Genomic DNA, 18,247 nt, shown 5'->3' with positions numbered 1-18,247 from the left:
AAGGAAACACACTGCAATCCTGGGGTTTATGTTCAAGATTTTATTTCGAGGACGCGTTTCGGCGTGTCTGCCTTTTTCCAGCTCGTATTTCAAAAGCAGTCAACACGCAGTGAGGGCACTTTTAAATGCAGAGATGAATTCTCATTGGACACTGATGCAGCAAAAGTAAGAGATTGGTTAATTCTTTAAAGTTCCACACATACTCAGGCACTTCATTCCAAGCTGTTACAAGTCACGATGACACATTGTATCCCGCCACTGATTGGGCATTCTCACGAGTAAAGGAGCCTGTTCTGATTATCCCTTTGCTGCGAGGCAATTCAAAAGTACCTTTCACTCTGTTGGTGTGACCGCTGAACACCCCTCGTCCTACCATGCGGCACCACAGTTCACGGAGCAGGGTGCGGCATATTTCCCTAATCCCCCCAATCTGCATGATTGACTACGATGTCGACTCCATTGCCCAGAATACCTCACTGGTGGTGCCAAGCATTTGTAGTTCAATACATAGCTCCAAATCCACCAAAGACGCAGGCAGCACTCTTCTGGACGGGTGCAGTTAAATGGTGGTGGGTCCATGAAAATATGACAAGGCTCACATGTTTAAGAAAACACACTGCACTCCTGGGGTTTATGTTCAAGATTTTTTTTCGAGGACGCGTTTCGGCGTGTTTGCCTTCTTCCAGCTCGTATTTCAAAAGCAGTCAACACGCAGTGAGGGCTCTTTTAAATGCAGAGATGGATTCTCATTGGACACTGATACAGCAAAGGGAAGAGATTGGTCAGTTCTTTAAAGTTCTACACATACTCGGGCACTTCATTCCAAGCTGTTACAAGTCACGATGACACATTGTATCCCGCCACTGGTAGGGCATTCTCACAAGTCAAGGAGCCTGGTCTGATTATTCCTTTGCTGCAAGGCAATTCAAAAGTACCTTTCACTCTGTTGGTTTGACCGCTAAACACCCCTCGTCCTACCATGCGGTACCATAGTTCACGGAACAGGGGACAGCATATTTCCGTAATCCCTCCAATCTGCATGATTGACGACGATGTCGACTCCATTGCCCAGAATGTCCACTGGTGGTGTCAAGCGTTTGTAGTTCAATACATAGCTCCAAATCCACCAAAGACGCATGTAGCACTCTTCTGGACAGGTGCAATTAAATGGTGGTGGGTCCATAAAAATATGACAAGGCTCACGTGTTTAAGGAAACACACTGCACTCCTGGGGTTTATGTTCAAGATTTTATTTCGAGGACGCGTTTCGGCGTGTCTGCCTTCTTCCAGCTCATATTTCAAAAGCAGTCAACATGCAGTGAGGGCACTTTTAAATGCAGAGATGGATTCTCATTGGACACTGATGCAGCAAAGAGAAGAGATTGGTCAGTTCTTTAAAGTTCCACACATACTCGGGCACTTCATTCCAAGCTGTTACACGTCACGATGACACATTGTATCCCGCCACTGATTGGGCATTCTCACGAGTAAAGCAGCCGTTCTGATTATCCCTTTGCTGCGAGGCAATTCAAAAGTACCTTTCACTCTGTTGGTGTGACCGCTGAGCACCCCTCGTCCTACCATGTGGCACCACAGTTTACGGAGCAGGGGACGGCATATTTCCGTAATCCCTCCAATCTGCATGATTGACGACGATGTCGACTCCATTGCCCAGAATGCCTCACTGGTGGTGCCAAGCATTTGTAGTTCTATACAGAGCTCCAAATCCACCAAAGACGCATGCAGCACTCTTCTGGAAGGGTGCAGTTAAATGGTGGTGGGTCCATGAAAATATGACAAGGCTCACGTGTTTAAGGAAACACACTGCAATCCTGGGGTTTATGTTCAAGATTTTATTTCGAGGACGCGTTTCGGCGTGTCTGCCTTTTTCCAGCTCGTATTTCAAAAGCAGTCAACACGCAGTGAGGGCACTTTTAAATGCAGAGATGAATTCTCATGGACACTGATGCAGCAAAAGTAAGAGATTGGTTAATTCTTTAAAGTTCCACACATACTCAGGCACTTCATTCCAAGCTGTTACAAGTCACGATGACACATTGTATCCCGCCACTGATTGGGCATTCTCACGAGTAAAGGAGCCTGTTCTGATTATCCCTTTGCTGCGAGGCAATTCAAAAGTACCTTTCACTCTGTTGGTGTGACCGCTGAACACCCCTCGTCCTACCATGCGGCACCACAGTTCACGGAGCAGGGTGCGGCATATTTCCCTAATCCCCCCAATCTGCATGATTGACTACGATGTCGACTCCATTGCCCAGAATACCTCACTGGTGGTGCCAAGCGTTTGTAGTTCAATACATAGCTCCAAATCCACCAAAGACGCAGGCAGCACTCTTCTGGACGGGTGCAGTTAAATGGTGGTGGGTCCATGAAAATATGACAAGGCTCACATGTTTAAGAAAACACACTGCACTCCTGGGGTTTATGTTCAAGATTTTTTTTCGAGGACGCGTTTCGGCGTGTTTGCCTTCTTCCAGCTCGTATTTCAAAAGCAGTCAACACGCAGTGAGGGCTCTTTTAAATGCAGAGATGGATTCTCATTGGACACTGATACAGCAAAGGGAAGAGATTGGTCAGTTCTTTAAAGTTCTACACATACTCGGGCACTTCATTCCAAGCTGTTACAAGTCACGATGACACATTGTATCCCGCCACTGGTTGGGCATTCTCACAAGTCAAGGAGCCTGGTCTGATTATTCCTTTGCTGCAAGGCAATTCAAAAGTACCTTTCACTCTGTTGGTTTGACCGCTAAACACCCCTCGTCCTACCATGCGGCACCATAGTTCACGGAACAGGGGACAGCATATTTCCGTAATCCCTCCAATCTGCATGATTGACGACGATGTCGACTCCATTGCCCAGAATGTCCACTGGTGGTGTCAAGCGTTTGTAGTTCAATACATAGCTCCAAATCCACCTAAGACGCATGCAGCACTCTTCTGGACGGGTGCAGTTAAATGGTGGTGGGTCCATGAAAATATGACAGGGCTCACGTGTTTAAGGAAACACACTGCACTCCTGGGGTTTATGTTCAAGATTTTATTTCGAGGACGCGTTTCGGAGTGTCTGCCTTCTCCAGCTCGTATTTCAAAAGCAGTCAACACGCAGTGAGGGCACTTTTAAATGCAGAGATGGATTATCATTGGACACTGATGCAGCAAAGGGAAGAGATTGGTCAGTTCTTTAAAGTTCCACACATACTCGGGCACTTCATTCCAAGCTGTTACAAATCACGATGACACATTGTACCCCCTAATGATTGGGCATTCTCCTGAGTAAAGCAGCCTGTTCTGATTATCCCTTTGCTGCAAGGCAATTCAAATGTACCTTTGACTCTGTTGGTGTGACCGCTGAACACCCCTCGTCCTACCATGCGGCACCACAGTTCATGGAGCAGGGGACGGCATATTTCCGCAATCCCTCCAATCTGCATGATTGACGACGATGTCGACTCCATTGCCCAGAATGCCTCACTGGTGGTGCCAAGCGTTTGTAGTTCTATACATAGCTCCAAATCCACCAAAGACTCATGCAGCATTCTTCTGGACGGGTGCAGTTAAATGGTGGTGGGTCCATGAAATTATGACAAGGCTCACGTGTTTAAGGAAACACACTGCAATCCTGGGGTTTATGTTCAAGATTTTATTTCGAGGACGCGTTTCGGCGTGTCTACCTTCTTCCAGCTCGTATTTCGAAAGCAGTCAACATGCAGTGAGGGCACTTTTAAATGCAGAGATGGATTATCATTGGACACTGATGCAGCAAAGGGAAGAGATTGGTTAGTTCTTTAAAGTTCCACACATACTCAGGCACTTCATTCCAAGCTGTTACAAGTCACGATGACACATTGTATCCCGCCACTGATTGGGCATTCTCCCGAGTAAAGGAGCCTGTTCTGATTATCCCTTTGCTGCGAGGCAATTCAAAATTACCTTTCAATCTGTTGGTGAGACCGCTGAACACCCCTCGTCCTACCCTGCGGCACCACAGTTACGGAGCAGGGGACTGCATATTTCCGTAATCGATATTTTGAACAACTTTATTTTTATGACGATGTTTTTCCCCCAATATTTTTGTACTTACCTGTTTAAGTATAGGGAGTCAATATTTTTGCATTCTGGTTTTTTCATCTATATTTTTTACTTCTATATTTTCTACATCGATATTCTGTCAATGAACCGGGATGAGTAACAAAAAAAGTTTTATCAGGTGGCAAATGTGCGTGACCAAATCATGCAATGTGTTCCCCTCCGTTCCTCCACCCGCTCTTTACAGGTCCCAAGAGAATGCTCTTGCTCTTTCCACCTTCGTTAGCTTGGCTAAATGTATTCTGTTCTGTTGAACCCATTCCAGGGCAAGGCAGATAAGATGAGGATTTCATTTTCAACTTTTATATCTTGAAAGCACAACTTTATGGAATGCAGGTGTGTGGAAGTACCAAACTCACTGTTTGACCATTGTGAGGGCTTCATTGGCTGATTAGACATTTAAAGCCCCATTAGGATGGTGGACGGACTTCAGTCCGCCCGCCACCCTGGCGGTGCTGGGACTGGCCGCCTGGGGTGCAGTAGTCCCACACCGCCAATTAGGATGCGACCGCCACCCTGGCAGTCACATCGCACATCTTTATCGTTGCGGCAGAAGAGGCTGTAAGCAGCACCTGCCACAATGCCAAAGAGGCATGTTGTGCATTGCCATGCACATCGTGACAGGCACTGTGCGGGGCCTGCCACCTTGTGCATGGCAATGAAGGGGGTACCATAGGTATCCCCCAAGTGCAGCCTCCCACCCCCCGGGGACCAACAATGGGCCCCCACAGCAATTCCTGTCTGCCTTTTCATGGTAGCATCGCCGTCATGGAAAGACCTGAGCTGCCAGGCATCATAATATGGATGGTGATGCCTTCCAGACACAGCCATCATATTGTGCCCAAGATCGACTTGGCCGGCAATCGAGCGGCAGACGGACTTTCCATTCGCTGAGGTACCCCCCGCCATGGTAATATGGCAGGGGGAAAATAAGGTTGTGATGGCGGGAGGATCGCCACCGCCAGCTGGGCAGCGGTGATCCGTCTGCCATCATAAGGGGGTCCTTACTCTCTGTTGGCTATTTGAGGACAAACAAATGGGCCTCATTATGATAGGGTTTGGTCCAAACTGCATCTACTGTTGCAGTCATACCGACGCATAAGTATGCGTGTGGTCAGAGGCAGCAGTCGAATGGACCGACCAGCGCCTTTCGACGGGCTCATGGAGCCCGTCTGTTGTTCAGAAGCTCCTCTTAATACCTTAAGGACAGCATTTCCGTTGTGAGGATTATGATGTCGGTTCCTGGCAGTCTTTCCATGTCGGCCTTTCCAGAAAGGCTGTCAGAAAGAGACAAAGGGAGCCTGTAGCAAGGCCTCCTTTCCGTATGGCCCAACTGATCCGGGCCTGGGGGGCACATATGCGGCCCCCCTGAAAATCCCTGTACCATTTGGTAGGCACCTCATGGTGCCTGCCACACAGAGAAGGGATTTTGAAAAACTCTGATTTCTCAACGGAAGCTTGCACTGTGGGAATTTACGGTTCCACGATGTGCTGTCGCATCGTAATGGGGTGTAGGGAACTGCCGACCTATGGTCGTGCGATTCCTTTACCGCACCGGTCATTCGACTGACATCGTAATCAAGGCCAAAGTATTCAATCTTGCATAAAATTTAAATTATAGCTCAGTACGTTGTGCGTTATAGTTTTTGGGGATATACTTGGCAGGGCCGTTTATGGCTATAATAAGGGCAGGAACTGCTTCACAAACATTTATTTAATGGATTTTTTTTCATAAATTTGCTCACTAAGATCCTCATTCTTTTCAGTCATTTTTACTGATTTTGGAAGAAATAGGAGATTCTTCCTATGTTGGTATTTCAAATAATGCAATAATTTCATGTGAATTTACAGCAACATTATTGTGTTTCTAGGATAGGATTTGATAAATCCGACCAGGTGGAACTAGTCCCTTGAAATAGGCCCAGAAATTGAGTAAACCATACCAAAATTGGTGTAGTACCAAGGATTTCTTGTGTTATGGAGAAGTGTGGCTCAATGGTTAGAGCGGAAGACCATGATGCAGAGGTCTGGCCCGGGACCTGGGTTCAATTCCCGCCTCGGCGGGTCTCGGGCTCCATTTCCTCGGACCTGATAATTCTCGCCTCGGTGCCTATTCTAACCATGAGTGCCACACTGCGACTCTGGGCAATAGCTTGCTTAATCTCCACAATGGCCCCAACAGCGCTGGGATGCCTGGCTTCACCTTGGGGGTGCCCAGGAGTGGGCATTTTACAGGGAAAAGCCAGGAAGGGTTCCACAGCGGTATGCGTATAGCGCCAAGACACTCATGAGTATAAGTGCGCTTTACAAGTACGAATCATTTCATTTCATCATTTCATTACATTCCTCATTCCATTGGGAATCTATAGGGCATTACTTACAAAGACGGATGATATTGCATCTTGCAATTAATGATACACATGGTGTAAATAATTTCGGATGTAAAATGACCACATTAGAATTACTGATGTAGTTGTGAAGGAACGCTGAGAGTTACCCATCCTTTGAGACAAATTTCTCTCTTATCAGGAATTCACAAAGATTTCAGTACTACGTCTGGGAGCCTGAGATTGTGGCAGATACCCAGGACCTTAGTACTCACATGCAACCGAAATGCATTAGCTATGTTGCAAAGTCCTACTAAGCCTGAAAACGTGTTTTAAATGTTTCACTACGGAGAATCGCATGCCCTTTATCGCCATCAATTTTCAGGGTGTTCTCTTACTGTTCCTATTCAACAAATGCATTTATTCCCTCCCTTAACTAAATTAAATCTGTAGGTTAATACATTTGTGAATGTTCAGCACTGTTCCTATGAACCCATCAAGGAATGCCAGTGACCAGTGTAATAATAATATTTGGTTTCAAGGAAATTCCATCATACAAGTAAAATGTGTGTCTTATCACATGGCATTTATTTTAAAAGGAATTTGCAAGGGCATTTGCAAGGGTGAAATTACAACATTCCTGATTCTGTTGGATTTCGCTCTCATCAACGGCATTTATTGCATATCCGAGTTGTAGTTAGGTGTGCAAACAATTGGGAATTTACCCCTCCATAATAAATTGAAGAGACCAATTGTTATTCTATTCCCAAGACACTGCAGTTGAGCAAAATAATGTAGCACACGTTCATATCATGGACAGCAATAATTTCAGTTCATGCTAGCACTTGAATAGTGTAAGGTAAGGAATAGTCCCACGTGAAATTGTTTCTCTAAGGCATGTAGCCAGCTGTAGTCACAGACAATAATGTACAAAATGAATTTCATTCTTCTTTAATTGGAAATGTTTGGGTATTAGACCCAAGTAAGAACCAGGAATAAAAAATATCCTGCTGAAATGTATCATTTGTTATTTAGTCACTGTCCCATTTTGAAAAGGCGAGACTAGTTGAACAGAAGTGTGATCTAGAAGAGGATACAACAGTGTTAAATGAGCGCTCATCAACTACTTATTCACAGCAAAAAGAACAACACCATAAAGCCATATAAATTCTCAAAATAGTTGCTAACTCAGAGCTGACCACTTTTTAAACGAATGTTCAACTAAACCCCTATTGGGCTTACTGAATATGTAAATGATATTGCTAATTAGGAAGTTTTTCTTGTAAAGTGTAGTTGAGCGTTGTACTGTTTACAAACATTAGAATGATTAAACAGACAGGCACAATTAATGCAGTGCTGATCAGGCTTGTAAGAAATTGGTAGTTTAAAAAAAATTAAAATAACACAAGACCAACATGACAAAAATCCAATTAGTTTAACTGGAGCTTTTTAATGTAATTCTTTTTAGAGATAATAGTGGCAAAAAGAGTTAAGCGGCAGCTGTGGATATTTGGTTGCGCTGGACCATGACAAAGTCACAAGTTCAGGCCGACCGCGTTGAGTGCGGGCCGGCTACAGGGACCCAGTTAGGCCTGCTGGACAGAGTACCTTAAATCCTGTTTTTGTTGTGTTTTTTTATAGAAACTTTATTGCATTTTCAAAAACCATTACGGCCGTGAGATATGGTTCAACTAAGTATATGAAAAACTAGTACGCGTGGTTGTTCACATGCAATATACAAGCAAAGGTTATAAATGCACCCTCACCAGGATCCCAAATAAAACATGAAACGTCACCTACTACTTATGATATACGTTGTCAGGGGTATTTGCATGTAAACAAATGAATGAAGCCCCAGTATGGCCTGCAAGGAGCTACCGTTATGTGAGTATCAGAAATAAGCGGGATTGAAGGGTATAAACAGGCCATGAGCACATTCACTAACGCAGGCCTCGGTATCTTAACTCCTCAAGTTTCTGGCTCTTGTGCCTTGAAGCGCTCCAGTAGTACATATCACTCCATTGTAATGGGTGTCCTACGCAAGCCCCTGTATTTCTCCCTCGGAAGGGCTTTACATTCAGCAAGTCCCCAATGCAATACCTGATCCCACTGATCCAGGGCGTACCAACAACAACCGATACTCCAGTACCATATACTCACCTGGGCCCATAAACACACACAATTGAGTAAACCGCTAGAGTCAAAGTTTATAATTTTCCCACAGTTTAAAGAATAGTTATTCAATATTCCTAACTAACCTTTCACTGATCAAAACTTCTTTCCTCTGGTCGATGGACCATTAGTTGAACTAGTTGATGGTGACAATGACATAAGCTAACATATTCTTTACTCAACGTAAATAACCACAGACTCTGGAAAGTTTGAAATCTTTATCTCAATTTCAAATGCATGTGAACCATCTCAAATACACAGTGCAGTCACCATCATTCTTAGGAGAGAAAATTCAATTAAATCATCAAACATATACTTTGAACTCATGCAATGATCATTGCTCAGAAAGGGAGAGGACAGAGCGAAAAGAACATCTGCAACTAGCGTGAAAATATATTTACCAAGAATGGTGTGAAGACCAACCCCCTGGCCAAAGGGCTGGTAAGGGTCCCCTGGGATAGATCAGACGACAAAGACTTCAGGACAGGAATAAGGACAGGATAGATGACCTCTCTAGAATACCGACAATTGCGTAGCACCCCTCTCTGACACTCTTTTCCTCCTCGAGATTCTTCCGCAATCTTCTTATCTAACCCAATTAAATTAGGATAGAAGGTTCTGCATTCGATTCTTCATCAGCAACAGCACCTCCCGCAGCAACAGCATCCCAAATCTTCCTAACTAAATCGACACGGTCAACCATGAGAAACTACTCAAACGCCCCTCAAAATTAGGATGGGATTGGATGGCACTGTTCTAGATTGGTTTAGGTCCTTCCTCACCACCCGGTCACAGAGATTCCTAACCAACGGTAACCTATTGAACCCTTCCTCGATGCTCCCGAACTTAAAACGGCAGTCCAAGCACTCGTCATCTCTAGACTGGAATTCAGCTGCTCAATCCTCTCGGGTTTACCCAAGATCTCCCTAGCATCTCTTAAAGCCTGCCTCAATGCGGCCACCAGACTACTTCACGGCACAAGGAAATACGATCATATTTCCCTACACCTGAAAGCTCTCTATTGGCATCCCCTGGAGGCAAGGATACAGCTCAAACTAGCATGCATCACACACAAAGCATTATACTGTAACTCTCCTGCATATCTGACACAGAAACTTGTGATCTCCAGAGGAACCAGAAACTCCCGATCTGCCAGAGACCTCTTGCTCCAACCTGCACGCTTTCGCGAAACAAAAGCGTACAATCGGGCCTTCTTAGGGGCTGCTCCAAGAATATGGAACTCTCCCACACCCAACATCTGAAGAATCCCCTCTATGACTCGCTTCAAAAAGGATGCCAAAACCTTCCTTATGGGCAACTTTCTTGGCTAAATATTGTCTTAACCACACAAAGGCTTGACCTATGGCCGTCCACTACCTCCCTTCAGACTACCTTGTCACCCCATCAGAAACCTGGGGCCTGTCTTGAATAATTGTAAATATATTCTGTAAATATGGTATCTCGTCTTGAGTAATTGGAAATGTAAATTGTAAATACGTGCTCTTCTTTCCCTTATGTATCTGGCACCCCTCCCCTTTACTACTCGAGCTGTTACTGGTTGATTCTAAGTCTGTCTGTACGTTGCTTTGCTCTCCTGTAAAGCGCTCTGATGCCCTAACGGATCAAGCTTTCGCTCCATAAAAAACATAAATAAATAAAACAAATAATAGAAATAAATCACTCTGGGTTAACTTTCAATGCCCATGTGTAGTCGTCACATGACTCTGCTACTTCAGTTACACATGAGAGGCCCACATACCTACTAGTAATAAAGTCAGAAAGACAGATGTTACTTTAAAAAATAAATGGTTTCACTGTGTACCACCCACCTCTACTCTATCCCATTATATTTATTAGACTTATGCCCGCATTAGTTTTTAGTAAAAAACACTCGATTTAGTTCAAGCAAGCAGATGCCATGCACACGAGTCTTCATGACTCCATTTTAGTGCCTTCTGCTCATGCGCAAGAATTTTCCTCTAAGCATTAGTTTGTCATACTGCGTAGATGCAGTTGACGCATGCGCAGTAAAGATTTCCCCGTTTAAAGCAGTTTTAGTCCTTCATTCATGTTATCCTAGTTAGCAAAACACATACGCAGCTTCACTAACCAGCAAATTGATGTGGTGTGTATTAGTTTTACACAAAACAGTTTTAATAACTTGTTAGTAAGTTAAAGGAATCGATCGCTTACGAGCAAGTCTCTTTTCTACGAGTCCTTGCTCCATCAAAACCCTCTCTAATGACATTTTGAGCCATCACAAAATTACCCATCCCAACCAGATGCCAACTTTAGCACACCTCAGTTTCTTTTCCTTCTTTTTCCTTCTTAATTTCGTTTTTGTTTTCTAAATCTTCCATCTTTTTAAATATCTTCCCTTTCATTTCCTCCATTTGTCTCGCCTCATATTCCCGCTTTTTTTTCTTTCCTTTCCCATTCACTTCATGCCTTTGTTTCTGTAACATTTGCACCAAATAATTATTAATACATACTATTATTGTTATACCAACTATTGGAATAATTATTTGACCTAAAATACTTTCCACTAAATCAGAGAATTAAGTCCCTATTGAAAAGATACTCTGTTAGTCTTTCCCATACACTATCAACCTCCAGTGGTTTCAATTCTTCTTGAAGTTGTATAAAATTCTTAATATACCCCTTCATTTCCTTACTTTTGTTAGGAATGTATGTGCAACAATGTTGAACTTTAAGCATTCTACAGACTCAACCCTCTTTTGCCAATAAAATATCAAGAGTAAGTTGATTTTGTAAAACCATAGACCTAATTGCATCCATTTCTATATTGATTATCAAGAAACCCCCAGCAGTATCCGTCGAGAGACGATCAACTCATGTCGACAATTTACAAATTTTATGTGAATTCAGAATGACTCCCACTGAATGTATCAATGCACCAAATATGTCACCTACTATTTCTTAAAAACTAGCTCTCTTTCTTCATGTTAGTTTATTAGTGTTTTCATTGCTTCCAGTGATTCTTTTTACATGATACATTTTTGGGAATATTATCCCAAAGTAGCAGCTTCCATACCACTGTTCAGGCAACTTATAGTAAGCATTATTCCCACACACGTAGTAAACCCCAGGAAATACTGTATAAGTTCTTCCTTTTAGTCCCCAACCTCCCAAAATTAGGAAGTTTTGTTCACATTCACTGGAAACAATAAATACATTATTATAATCTGTATTTAACCTATGGAGGCAGGTTTTTCCTTTCTTCTCAAAGTCCAGAGACATCGCAGCATGAGCCTTGCCAGTTGCATAAATTCCCTCTTTCCCAGCCCATGATCGTACATGGGTTTTCTGTTCAGCAGCTTTCTTTTGGAAATCCTGTCTCCTTCCCTCAACTAAATTTAAAAACACTTGCTCTTCTTCACGTAATATACATGTTAGATTATTCTTGTGTGCCTTGAATATATCTATTGATTTCATTGTTAAGAAAAATTCACCCATAAACTGTGCATCTGGACTGCTAAGTACTGGAATCATATTCTTTCGAGTAGGAAGCTCTGAAAATACTACATCTAAGTTTAAATATTAATACTGAAGTTTTCCTGTTGCATAATACACTTGCTAGAACTCTACATGATATACCATATGTCAAAGGTAAATGGTGATATGTGACTCGGTCTGATACTGACGCTGATAATTTCATAAAGACATCAAAATCACTAATCTCCATTGTATCTACATATTGAAATAACAACGTTGTGAAGACATTTAAAGACGTGTCATTATCTGAAATTGTGTGATGAAAATCTGTCTCATCTGCTGGTTCTAATTCTACTCTATCTCCTTTCATTGTAGCTGTCGTCTCATTAGTAACTGTATCATTCTTTTGACTTGTTATCATCAAATAAGGCACTGCCACTGTTAGAAATAACCATACTGCGATCACTAACACAATACTACATATGCAAGCTCTACAACATCTTCGGGTGTAACTTTGTTTCGGTCGCTCAGTGACTCTATTTTTTGCCATCTTAATCTGAGAAGATAATTTCTCCTCTTTCTTTATACACTTGGAAATTCAAGCTCTTATTTTTAAGGTGGTCTCAATTTCCTTTCATTAATCTGTGTAGCATCTACTTCTTCTGATTCCTCACTCAAATCTAAATTCTCAAATTCTTCTAATATTACATAGGGCCACTCAGGAGTCTTGTATATATTGCTCAAAATTCTCAGTCTTGTGCTTCTTTGTGGATTTTTCACAGTTGACTGTTTAGACTGAGTTTGACTAGTAACCTCATTCACTTGCTCTGGTCTTTCATTTGTTTTTCTCAAATAGTATCTCAGTCTTTTCACTCCACCTGGCCAGTAATCACGTTTTCTGACCCTTTTAACCTGAACTGCACTTTCACCCTCTTCGTCTTTTTCTAGAGCTCTTTTATTTTCAGTATGTCTAGGCACAATCTGCTCTTGTTCTGAATCACTCTTTACCTGTTCCTGTTCAGGTTGTATTATTGTTATTTCATCTGCCTGAACTTGTACTTCTTCCTCTATCTGGTCCTGTTCAGGCCTTATTTCAAACTGTTTTTTTTTTCTGCCCAAACATGTTCTTCTTCTCCTAACTGGTCCTGTTCAGGTCTTACTACAATTTGCTCCTCTCATGTCTGAACGTGTTCTTCTTTTCCTGTCTGTCCCTGCTCAGATCTTTGAATAGTTCTGTTTGCCTTTGCCTGAGTATATTCTTCTTTCCCTGTCTGGTCCTGCTCAGGATTTTGAGTAGCTTTGTTCACTTCTTCCAGATCATGTCCTGCTACACCTATCTGATCCTTAATACTTTCCTGTCTCTCTAATCTGGTTCTTCTTCTTGTCTGAATAACAACTTCAGGTGTGTCAACCACTGGTATCCAACCCTCCTGACTTGTGCCCAGTTGTTCCTCGTCTATCAATTCAGAATCTATCACTCTAGATTATTTGACTTCACAACCTTCGGCTGTTTCAACTGGTTTATTCAGTTGCTGTTCCTCTTCAGTACGGCCTGGAACTCTTTTGGTATGACTCACATGAATCCAATTGGGTTAACCTGCACACTTCACTGCTCTGGTAGTGACCAGTATGAATTGACGTGGTTTATCCCACCTGGGAACTAGGCACCACCTTCTGGTGTGTTTCTTCACTACCAACCAGTCTCCAGGATTCAAATCATGCGTCTGTGTTGGCTGCCTGGCAATTGCGTATTTTTCAACCTGGTGAGAGACAGAACGCACTAGGTCAGCCAATCCTTTACAATAGTCTATTACCAAGTCATCAGTTATATTAATCAATTTATGACCAGGAAGAAATGCTTGTCTCATTGCCCTTCCCATGAGTATTTTGTGTGGACTCAATCCTGTTTTTCTGTCAGGAATACTTTGGAATCCTATCAACACAAGGGGCAATCCACCTGGCCATGTCAGTGATGTGGATGCACACACCTTCCCTAACCTGGACTTGATTGTGCCATTTAGTTGCTCAACTATTCCAGAAGCCTCTGGACGGTATGCACAGTGCAGTTTCTGTTCAATTTTGATTGCTTCACAGATTAATCAAATTATTTCATTATTAAAATGAGGTCCTCTAACTGATTCCAAAGTGACTGGGGAACCGAAACGAGGAATCAACTCCCTCAACAGTAATTTTTCCACTGTGAGACTGTCATTTCTCCTAGTGGGATATGCCTCCACGCATCGTGAAAACAAACACACTATAACAAGCACGTATTTCATTCCATTGCTTGGAGGCAACTCTATGAAGTCAAGCTGCAGTCTCGTGAATGGTCTATCTGCTTTTCCAAATTTCCCCCAACTGACCACTGTCTTCCTGCCTGGGTTTAACTGCTGACAGATCTAGCATCTTTGGCAAAGTCTCCCTGCGACTACCCTGAACTTCGGATTATACCAAATATGTCTCAAAAGTCTAATCATGGCGTCCCTACCGACATGTGTGTCCCCATGATGCATTCTTTTTTTTTAATTAGTGTTAAAGCGTCATTGGTACAATGTCACATTACGATTCACTGTACGTGTGTCATAATACCTCATTAAACATAGATTACAATTATTTGGAGGTTGGATAGATATTGCTGCAATTGCTTCTCATAACCATATCTTCCGATAGAGAAGGTTAGGCCATCCCTTAAATATTGTTCAGTATGCATGGATGACAAATATTTAAACATGTGGCAGTCTATTGTTTTGAGTACTTCTCATTTCCACATATGCTATTGGAGAGATACAGATTTCAACCCTGTATGCATTCCAGCCCCGCCATTTCTTATCCCATTTCTTAGGGCATCCTGCTGCTTGTAAACCACCTTTTACGCAATCATACAGCGATCCATCTCCACTATCCATCCCACTGTTAATGGCAGTACGTTGGATCCCCATTGCATTGCTATAGCTCGCTTCACCAGCATGTATCCTTGTGCCACTCATTGTTGCTGTAAGTCAGTTAGGTCGGTGGCTTCCCCTATATTCAGAGTCTCCAATCGCGGTGACAGCAAGAGGGGTTTACCCAGTGTGTCTCTCATTTTTGTAGTGGCTCCATCCCACAAAGTACGTATGATGGGACAGTCCCACAGGAAGTGATAAAAAGTGCTGTCATGACCACATCCCCTGAGACATAAAGCATCTGTTCAGCTTCCTATTTTGGCCAGGAGTACCCCGGAGAGATAGGATCTGTGAAGTATTTTTAGTTGTATGATACGGAACATGTGGTGTTTTGTGGTTTCCCTTGGGGACATTAATGCTGTCTGCCAAACTTTGTCATCTAGTGGACCTAAGTCTGTTTGCCAGTGTTCTCGAAGGGCTTGGAAAGAGTCAGGCAAATTATTACAGAGTTTACGGTATGTAAAGGAGACAGCTCCCTTCAAGAGTAGTTCAGAGAGTAAGCGGTCCTCCAAGGGGGAGGCATCCGGCAAATAGGACAGGTCTGGGACGCATGTGAGAAGCGTGTGTCTGATCTGTAGGTATCGAAATACCTCCCCCGGTGCTAGGTCATATTTAGTCTGTAAGTCCTTAAATGTGAGGAGCTTTCCCTTGTTGCCCAAGTTGCCTGTGGTGGTTTACCTTTGGTGTCCCATTTTTTGAACCCCGCATGATTACAGAGTAATCCCAACATTTGAGAGGACCACAGCGATGCCGCTTTCGTAAATGTATCAGCCCATCCCAGACGCCTAGTAGCTCTATGCCAAATATCCACTGTTTGTGACAAGGGCCCCGGATAACGGTTTTTCTGCCCCTTACTTTTGAAGGCACTTATATATCTCTCCCGCCCAGTTTGGTATTGTTCTGGGTGGAATGCCGGGTGGGACAGAGAGCCATGAATCCATTGATTTACAACCACCAATTGCAAGGCCCAATATTAGAGGCGTAGGTCTGGGAGGGCAATCCCTCCGTCATACCATCCCTTTGTTAGCTTTCGGATGGCAATGCAAGGTACTTTACCGGCCCATAATATTGTGCGGAGTTCTCCTTCAATAGTGGTAAAGTAACTATCAGGAATTGGGAATGGGCAGTTTTGAAGTACATATACAAATCTGTGAAGTGCTAGCGTTTTAAATAAGGCTGCCCTCCCCAAGAGAGATGGGCTAGTGACAGCCAGTGTTTTATATCTTCTTGTAAGCACTTAAGGGAGCCCTGTAGGCTGTGATCATAAAACCTTTTAGGGTCTGGTGTGATAAACACACACAAGTACTTAAAACCTTCGGTGGCCAATTCTTTCATATAACCTCAAGGTAATCGGTGCGGGGGGCCATGTAGAACATATAATAGGGATTTAGACCAATTGATGGTATATCCTGCATATTTGACAAAGTTGGTAATGACGTTAAATAAGCTATTGATATAAGCACGGGGGGACGCCAAGTATATTAAAATGTTGTCAGCGTTTAACGATATTTTGTCTTCTTTATCTTCGCTCCATCTCAGTCCCTGTATTGAGACATCATGCCGTATCCAATGTGCTAAAGGCTCCAGGGTCAGTGCAAACAGAAGGGGAGACAGGGGGCATCCCTGCTGTGTCCCCCTCTGTAAAGCAAAGACACGTGATGTATGATTGACTTGGACTTGACCCAATAGTTTGGTGTAGAGCAATGCCACCCACTGTCGGAAACGCAGACCAAAACCGAATCTTGCTAATACCTCGAAAAGGTAAGGCTACTCTATTGAATCAAATGCCATTGTGGCATCTAGTGATAATATAGCCGCATCTTCCTGTAGGTATGGCTGTCTGCCAAGGACATTATGGACCCGGCAAATGTTTAAAGCTATATTTCAGCCCGGTACAAGAAGTTTGGCTAAAACTTTGGCTGCGGAGCTGATAAAGGAGATAGGCCTGTATGAGCTACATTGAGTTGCCGGCTTACCAGGCTTTCGTATGACGACTATAGAGGCCAGCCTTTGTTCTAAAGGGAGAGCTCCACACTCCAGGCTCTCGTTATACATCCCCTTGTTAAATTCAATCGGAATACCGTTAGGTCCCATAGCCTTTCCGGAATTAACAGCAGAAGAAATCTGCAAGGCCATCTTTGCTTTTAAGTCTGCGTCTAGGGCATCCCTATAATTTTTTGAAAGTGTAGGTAGGTTCATTTCTTCCAGTAATTGACGGGAGTCGTCAGAGGAGGTGGCAGTCTAGAGGTATAGATTGTCTCCAGGTGGTCCGCAAATGCCTCTGCCACTGCCTGAGGATCTGCTACTCGCCTTCCTTCTTCTAACAAGATCCCAGGGACCCATTGTGTTGCCTGATCTTGCCGTTCCAACCATACTAACATCTTGCCAGCTCGTTCACCGAATTCATAGACTAGGTGGCGTGTGTGAAGAAGTCTAGCCTGTGTTTTTTCGTGTGCTAGGGCCTTGTATTTTCTAGCTGTTTGTTTCGGAGTTTCTGAGCTGTGTCCTCAGTGGGGGAGGCAAAGTGCTCGGTCTCAAAGAGGAGCAAGTCGCTTTCTAGTTGAGTTAATTGTTCATTTCATTCCGGATATATCCGATCTTCAGTGCCAAGGCCGGCCCCTTGATCACCACCTTGTACGCCTCCCAAATAGTATTTGCAGAGTCAACAGAGCCAACATTTTCGGTAAAATAATAATCTGTGTGTTCAGCAAGGTCTTCTCTGATGCCTGGGATAGCAAGGAGCCAGGGATTGATAATAATGGGGCCTCTGGTATTTCGCTGGTTAAAGGTAAGGTCTGTCCTGAGGGGAGAGTGGTCAGTGATGCCTCTTGGAAGCCCTTGGGTATATTGGAAATGGCCTATGTCTGCTGCGGACGTGAAGAAATATTCAATACGGGACTGACTTTTATGTGCGTTGGAATAGTGTGTAAAGTAGACTTGATCAGGATTAAGTACCCGCCAGATAGCTAAGATTCCCATAGGCTGGGAGAACACCGCCAGGTGTGTGCTACGTCTGGGGGACAGTTTTATGGGGTGTCTGTCAATTGTGTCATCCATTATCATTAGGCTGTGGGGTTTTAGGTTTAAACCTATAATAACTGATAAAACCCCACTGAAAGAAAAATAGCCCTCACCGGTGAAAACATATAAACACTGAAAAAACACCTGCACAACCACAAACTAAATTCCATTCAAAGAAAGGAAAAAGAAAGTGAAAGAGTCATTTTGTTCTTACTGAAG

The sequence above is a fragment of the Lissotriton helveticus genome, chromosome 8, assembly GCF_964261635.1.
Source record: "Lissotriton helveticus chromosome 8, aLisHel1.1, whole genome shotgun sequence".
Lineage (NCBI taxonomy): Eukaryota > Metazoa > Chordata > Amphibia > Caudata > Salamandridae > Lissotriton > Lissotriton helveticus.
This window is presented reverse-complemented; position numbering follows the sequence as displayed.